Source organism: Atractosteus spatula, chromosome 3, assembly GCF_055471065.1.
Source record: "Atractosteus spatula isolate fAtrSpa1 chromosome 3, fAtrSpa1.hap1, whole genome shotgun sequence".
NCBI classification, from domain to species: Eukaryota; Metazoa; Chordata; class Actinopteri; order Semionotiformes; family Lepisosteidae; genus Atractosteus; species Atractosteus spatula.
The window spans coordinates 10,891,773-10,899,633 of NC_142708.1; the positions used below are offsets into that span (position 1 = coordinate 10,891,773).

Below are 7,861 nucleotides of genomic sequence, written 5' to 3' on the forward strand. Positions count from 1 at the left end.
TAGGTATTCCTTTGGATAATTAATTTAAATGCTGTTAGCCTTATCAGATAGTAATTATAAAGCAATTTCATGCTTAAAGATATACAATAAACCAATGCACTGTAGCCACAGACTGTTTCAGCCATGCTTATTAGCTCACACTTGGTTTTGTGTATTCATTATATATATATTTACCATTGTAGCAATGCTTTGAAGCTATTGCAGTTAGTTTTATTAGGCTTCCATGCTTAAAAGAAATACTTTACATGCAGATTTTCTTAACCTGCAGATCAGAATAAATGATTACTTAGATCATATCAGATAACCAAGAATTTCATATACTCTCCTTCTGTCGATTCTGATTTGAGTAATACACAATTCTTCATCACTTCTTGCACATCTAGCCAGGACTAAATACCGTAGATTATAGAGAATTATCTGTCACAGTTAAAAGCAGCTAGAGTGAAAGTTGCCTTTGTCTGCTGAGGAGAGTACTTATAATTATGAATAAAAGTGTATTTTAATGTCAAACCTAAAAATACTCCCTGATGCACTCTGCTGGGCACTTTTACCACAAGCTGTATTCTTGTCTAGAGTCTTGACAAAGAAAGGAATATGTTGTTGGGAGCTTTTTAGTGGGTTTAAACCTGTTTAATGATGTCATCCTTTGGTTTCTTTGAGGATTCATTCTATAAAATGTACACTTTTAAAAGACCTGTGAATTTAAGAAACCATTACTTAATCATCTGCATGTGAGAATTATGATAACTGGTACACAAAGAATAAGCAAAAACACAACTTTATTTGCCACATTGATTGGGAGTTTCTTGTTGTAGACAATAACTAAACAAATCCATTTAGAAAAGGTTGCCCTTGATTAATTAACTTGTCAGAGTTGTTTTAACGAACAGCAGGAGTAATGCATACAGAGCAAATCATATAATATATCTAGGTCTTCACAAGGCTTTTGATAATATCCTACATTAAAAATATTTATTCTCAAATTAGAGCTGGTCGGCATTCAAGGAAATGCATGTATTTGGATTAAGAACTTGCTAATAGTAAACAATACAGATAAGGGGTAAATGCTCCAGTTGGGGAAATGTAATTATTTGAATACCACAGGGATTTGATCTAGATTCTAGATCTAGATGCTACCAAACTAGGAGGATTAGCAAACAGTGTAGGAGCTGCAAAGGAACTTCAAAAGATTAAGATAAAATTCAAAACGAAGCAAACATTGGGAAGATGAAGTGCTTACATGCCATTTTAAGCCTCCAGACATTAAGGGCAAGCAATTAAAAAAAAATAATTTAAATACAATTTTCTTAAAAATGTGCAATACAATAGTAAGGCTTCATTTAGAATATTGTGCACAATTTTGGTGATATTATTAAATGATATTGTTGCTGTGAAAAGAGTAGAGAGAAGAGTGAACAAATACACTCCCTGGCTCAGAGGAAGTTTCTAAGCAGACTGAAAGAAATGAGATCCCCACTGATCCCCAAGAACATTGACACAGTCAACCCATTGGTGTTCTTCAGAATTAACAGTGAAACACAAAGACAAGATAAATAGAAGCTAAGGGGAAGTGGTAACATAAAAGAAGGCATTCTTCCAGGTTTGTGGCTACCCAGCTATGTAGTGGAGTCAATAGACCAATATCCTGGCTTATTTCAGGAAAAGGCTGAAAAACAAATGAAACTTGTCTGGAAAAAAATGAAAACTTTCTTATTTTCCTACAGTATGTTCATTGTACCACTGGAGCTATCTGACATCATGGAACAACAGAGCAGGGAAGTGAGTGAAGGTGAAGTGTATAAGAATGACATACAGGGACAAACTGTAAGAGTTGTTCCATTAACAACCGACTGAATCTAATCACACATCAAGTACCAAACAGGAATAAATGTTCTAAGTTGGATAAACTGTAGGAAATCATGAATTCATTGAAATAATAAATAGTTTTCAATGCAATTAGAATTCTCCTTTACCAATGCACTGTTTCTAACTGTTTTTTTTTTCCATTTCATAACCCATTCACTTATCTGAAGCTACATATGCACAATTAGGTGCAGTGCATAATTGTTATGCAGAAGACTCCCATTTCTCATGCACATTTCTGAAAACATTCATGTAAAAAAAAGCTTCACTTTTATTTAAAAGGGGATCTGCAATCATTATTTTAAACTTTTTTTTATTGTATTTTTAAAGCTGTGCTGTATCCAACTTGAATACAATAACTCTTCTTGACATACACACAGACTTTTTTCAATATATGGATTTAAGTGGAGCACTTACCAAAAGTGTGTACAGTATGTACATTATTTTTGCTATTTATTTTTAAAATAGGGTCAATTTGACCGGCTGCTAGGCTCTTTTGGGGTTTAGTAAAGGCCTTACTTCCAAGCGATTAGCACAGCAATTATTTTGTCCGTTGACGCTTGAGCTCCATGCTTTTTCATGGATTGTAGTTAAATAACCCTCAATGCCCAGTAGCTTTGATTTGGTTCCAAAGCTTTCTTGAAAAAGGGCATTTAGATTTAACGCCCAATGGAGAGAGAACTGATATCTTTTAAACCTCTATAAAAAGCATTTGCTTTTGGCCATGGGACGAAAAAGAAAGCTTTTAAACTGTGCCTTAGTACTTCAGCGGCCCTTCAAGTTACCATTTTTTTATCACTTGCTGTGATGGACTCATACATTCTTGTGCCACGTGCTGTTAAGAGGAGCTACATCACTTGCTAAAATAATTAAATACAGTATGGATGTTTTTACGGGTCAAAAAAGTGAACTTTAGTAAGAGCGGGCAAACATAACCTCCAATATGTATGTCCATTAAAGAAAAGATCCATTTTCTGAAGTCCAAGTAGACTAATGTCACGAAAATAGGATAGTTTTCAAAACTTTGTTTTGCTTAGAAGTAAAATAGTTGGTCCGTGCAAATCTAGCAAGTTAAAAAATTTAGAATGGAAAAGAGAAATGAAATCACAGTTTGGGGGTGAAGAATATGTCCAATATTTTTGTTGTGTTTAAATAATTGATTAGATTTTAGTTCAAAGTTAATATATTTTGGCAAATTTTGATGTTGTTTTAATATATTTTCAGATTCCTATTTCATAGGTAGCGCAGTGAAATGTGAGTTAGATATTGTGGGTAATTTATAGAAAATTAACAGTTCTGTCTCAAGAGAGATCAAATCAGTGAAAGACCATTTATGTTTCCTTATACCAGGAGTCAGAAAATTATAGCATGCGTGCCATTTTCTTTTTGCGGGGATTGACCTTCTGAATCAGACTATGTAAATCCCGGAAGAGTAGAAGTGTTGATGTATTTCAGGTGGGTAGCTAAGTCAGCACGCGAAGGCTGCAAAGGAACAAGTAGTGAAGACATCGCTTTCCAGAACCAAGCCCTCAGAATGTACTCTTTTTTCATCAAGAGAGGATACCCTAGCAGTGTTATTGACAGGGCCCTTGCCCAAGCCAAAAACACCCCTCGGACCGTCAACTCGTGCGGGAACTCACGCAGTAACAACGGCATTCCTTTGGTGCTTCCCTACCACCCCAACACACTTTTTATCCCCAGGACTATTAATGACAACCTTTCCATCCTACAGGATGATCCGTCCATTGGGGACCTCTTTTCTGATGACCCCATCATCTCATATCACCAACCACCTAATCTGCGTAACATTCTTGTTCATAGCTCCCTTGACCGCCCTCAGCAACCATCCACACCAGGAACTTTCCCTTGCAACAGAGATCGTAATATCACCTGCAAGTACATATCTAACACCACAATCATTAAATGCTCCTCACGACAATTCTGGATTATTTAGATGATATCTTGTACCTCCAGCAACCTTGTTTACTGTATCTCTTGCAGTAAATGCCCAGCCATCTACATTGGGAAAACAGGAAGGAGACCGCTTCAGAGAACATGTTAAGGCTGTGAAGATTAAAGATTTCTCCAAACCTATTGTTTCTCATTTCACCTCTGACAGCCATGATCACACTAATTTCTCTGTCTGTGTTCTCAAAGATATTTTTCCGAACTCCCACATCAGAAAGACTACAGAAAGTAAAATTATCCTGCAGCTAGGATCACGCCTTTCCCCTTCTCTCAACGACAGACTACTGTAATTTTCTTCTAAAGTCTCTCTATTCATTGTAGGTTTCATTTCACACCTCTCTTCACCTATCCTGACTTCACACTACCTGATTGACCACTCTGTCTGTTCCTTGCTTCCACCTCTCACTCCTCCTCTCTCCCAATTTTTGTTCTCCTATGCTACATTACCTTTGCTTACTGCCCTGTCTTTCTCACACCTGAAGAAGGCTCTACGGCCTATATGTTGTGTTTTCTTTCTTCTCTTTTCAGCATGGAATAAACCTATTACCTGTTCCTAAGTGTTGATGTGCCTAAGAGGTGTGCTGGTGAACTGAGTACGCTAAACTCATGGGGAAGTGTGATACTGTATGTACGATTAAAATGCTTTCAGTTGAATGGTTGGTATCGTTCCGAGTTCTCTCTTTCAAAAAATGTCACAGCCCAAAAAAGCTCAACTGTTTAAAAATCGAATGGAAAAATAACAAACGTGGTTTTAAGCCACAAAAAGAAAGGATTACCTGCATGTTACAGTATGACAGGACTGCACCATTGAGTTATATAGATTATGTTTTGCATCAATTTGACGTTTTCCTTTTTCATTAATTTTCTTTATTGGTCTACGTATCTGCAGTTGGAAAAATGTGTACAGTATATGGTTAACTTTTTTATTAATTATAAGTCTGTTTTTTAGAAGTAAAACATATGTTTAATGGACAATGTGCAGTATATCATTTGCTTTATGATTTTGTTTTCAGTATGAAAATGCCTGTTAGCTGTTCAGAAAATTAAAAATTATATATATTTTTCAATATTGTGTTTGTCAAAGCACAGAAGGCAAAGCAAGCATTTAAAATGACAGATGGGTTAGCATCTGTCACAGATGGTATTGAAAACAGTATACGAGATGCCTTTCCCATACCTAAGGTGAATCAGTATACATTACATCAGAACATAAGCTCCCTCCCCAACATCACCATGTTGGATAATTCATGGTTCAGTAGGATCCAGAAACATACCATCATGCTTGTTAAAAAGAATTTGGAGACATATTGGAACATTATTGGGCTTATGCATAAGAGAAAGATAGCTGGTTAAGTATGTCACAGGATCCATATGATTAGTATTCTGTATGACAAAGAACTTGGTTTCCTGCTGTGTGGGATTTTTTAACAGGAACATTAAAGTCATCTAGTGATGTGCTGCACAGCAGGTTGTTGAGTCATTAAGTCTTTAGCTGTGTTTTGTCTAGTCTTAACCTTGTTGTGAAAAACATCTTTGATGAAAAAATCCAACCATTATCCTTATGGCTTTCTGGCCAAAGATCCATTAATATCTTCCTGATCATGGATTATGCAACATTTTAAAGCAGGCAAAGAGAGAGAGAAAGGGAGCTATGTGAAACTGGTTGTTAAAAACACCCCTGTTCTCCAGGGATAGTTCAAAGTAAAAGTATGGTAATTTAAAAGAAGTGTCTGTCCCCTGCTAAAAATTGCTATAACCTAGCGGATTGTGGTGAGTCAGAGGTACAGGACACAATCCAGGAGTACACCCTGGATGGAATGGCACAGGGATGTTCACAGGGAATGTGTACATTCACTCACATGTGAGACAATTAAGTGACAGCCATCAAACTGGGTGTCACGAATCTCCCTCACGCAGGCAAACACTCCTGCATTCCCACGAGCTCTCCCCTTACCAAACATGCACTCGTCAATCAGTCCTCTACTTAAACCCTCATCAGTCCCCCGGTCAGTGCTCACGATTGAGATTCTCTCCCTGAGCTTACCTACTAACTACGCCTTCACCTTACTACGGATTCTCCCCTGGAGCTTGACCCTGCTTTTTCCAACTACCTCTTTGCCACTCGATTCTGTACCTTCGCCTCTAGAACGCTCTCTTGAATCCTGACCCCTGTCTCTTCGATTACGCCTCCGCCTTCCGAATCCACTCCGACACCTCTTCTACGCCTTCCGGACTCCGACCCCAGCCTGCTTCCTCGATTACGCCTTCGCCTACCGATTCTGTGCCTACGCCTCTACTACGCCTTCCCGGACTCGGACCCCTGCCTGTTTACTTCGACTACGCCTACGTCTAGCGCCAACCCTACCTAGGGCACTGCATTGGATCCCTATCCTCCGCAGTCAGCCCCTGCGTGACACTGGGCATCATGTCCTTGGACATTTTGAAGACTGTACTTCCCGAGATCATTTCAATACATAGTTACTTTGAGAGAAATGCCTCTCGAAGGTGCTTGGTCTCACTATCCATGAGTAGGATCAGTAGTGTCCCCTTCTGTACAAGAAGCAATTTGGGGATGTTTCTTCAATGCGGCTGTTCCTGATCGTTGATTACTGTTTCTCTCCCTCTAGCAGGCAGTGTAAGAAGTGGACACATTCTGAGTGGGTGTCACTGTAACAGTGTTTAGACTGTATGACTTTAATAGGAGGACCCGGTGAAAACCCCTGAGAGCATAGGGCGAACATACAAATTCCACGCCAGCAGAGCCAAATTCAGACCCAGAACTCTGGAGTTGTGATGTGACAGTGTGACCCACCATGTCATCTTGATCTTGCAGCCTAATAAGTAATCAGATAATAAAATATGACAGAAATCAATGATCATGTTGTAAACATAAAATCAATTTTAGCATTTGAGTTATATTTAAAGCAGAATAATGTGACAACCAAAGATAGAGTTTCAATTCTGGATATTTGCACAACATGCGTCTGTTTGTATACCCATCAAATTTTATATCCACTGTCATTTTAAATAAGACAAATTCATGAAGCTTTTGCCTTGTTCCAAGCTTCATTAAATTATTTGAACACAACAATGAAATATAACGGATGTGGCGTTGATGTTGTTTACTGACTCATCAAACTGCCCATAGGCCTTTTGGTGTGTACAATGAATGCCAAATGTGTTCACTTGAATTCTTTCTGTTCAAGTAGCATTCTTGTTGGAATATGCAAAACAGAAGAAAATGGTTGAAAGATATACTTAGTGTGTGATATTTGGCATATGCGGTAATTACTGTATATTTAAGATAAAAATGTAACCTCTCATTGATTTCTTGATTCTTAAATTCTATAAATCTGTAGATAATATACACTTCTTTTAATATAGTTGAAGCTCAAGCTTTGTGAAGAGTTTGTGAAGGAATGAACCAATTAGGTGGCTAGTAAAAAAATATGGTGGTTTCTAACACCAAAGACATCATACTGTCAGCAATATGAATTTCTTTCAGGAATACATCAAGCAAACCAAATTATGGTAAATAAAAACAGAGATTGTTTATGAAATTATTCTAAGATAAAATGACAGATTAATATTATTTTTATGTACCGTGTTTTTACATTGAAAGAAAAAAAACATCTTGAGCTTAAAGATTCTATTCTCTCTTTTTTTAACTTTTGAACATGAACATAGCTAACTAGCTGTGAGCAAGCTACTGGCCTTTCATGTATGTTGACCAAAGCAACAAAGACAGAACATGCTGACTCAGGGGAGTTGTTTTTGTTATTTTGTGAAAAGTGCAATTTGTTTCTTAAATGTAATGATGTAATAATGATGATGTTGACGACAACAGTATTTCACAGTGTGTTCCTGTTTCATTTAATTTAAATGTAATTATCCTATATTTGTACATAGTTTGAGGCAAATGCTTTTTTTAATTGGACCATGCAACAAAATGCATTTAATTTTTATGAGTTAAGAGGATTCAATTAATTTCTCTGTCTACCTAATGCAACATTACTATGCTAATAGGACA

General features: G+C 37.2%; 1 non-coding gene across 1 annotated transcript; it reads left to right on the forward strand.

The window, feature by feature from the left end:
* Positions 1–6,274: 6,274 nt before the first annotated feature.
* Positions 6,275–6,493, forward strand: LOC148837405 (small nucleolar RNA U3). Its single transcript, XR_016090891.1, has one exon. It is a non-coding gene; the product is annotated as a small nucleolar RNA U3 (small nucleolar RNA).
* Positions 6,494–7,861: the final 1,368 nt, after the last annotated feature.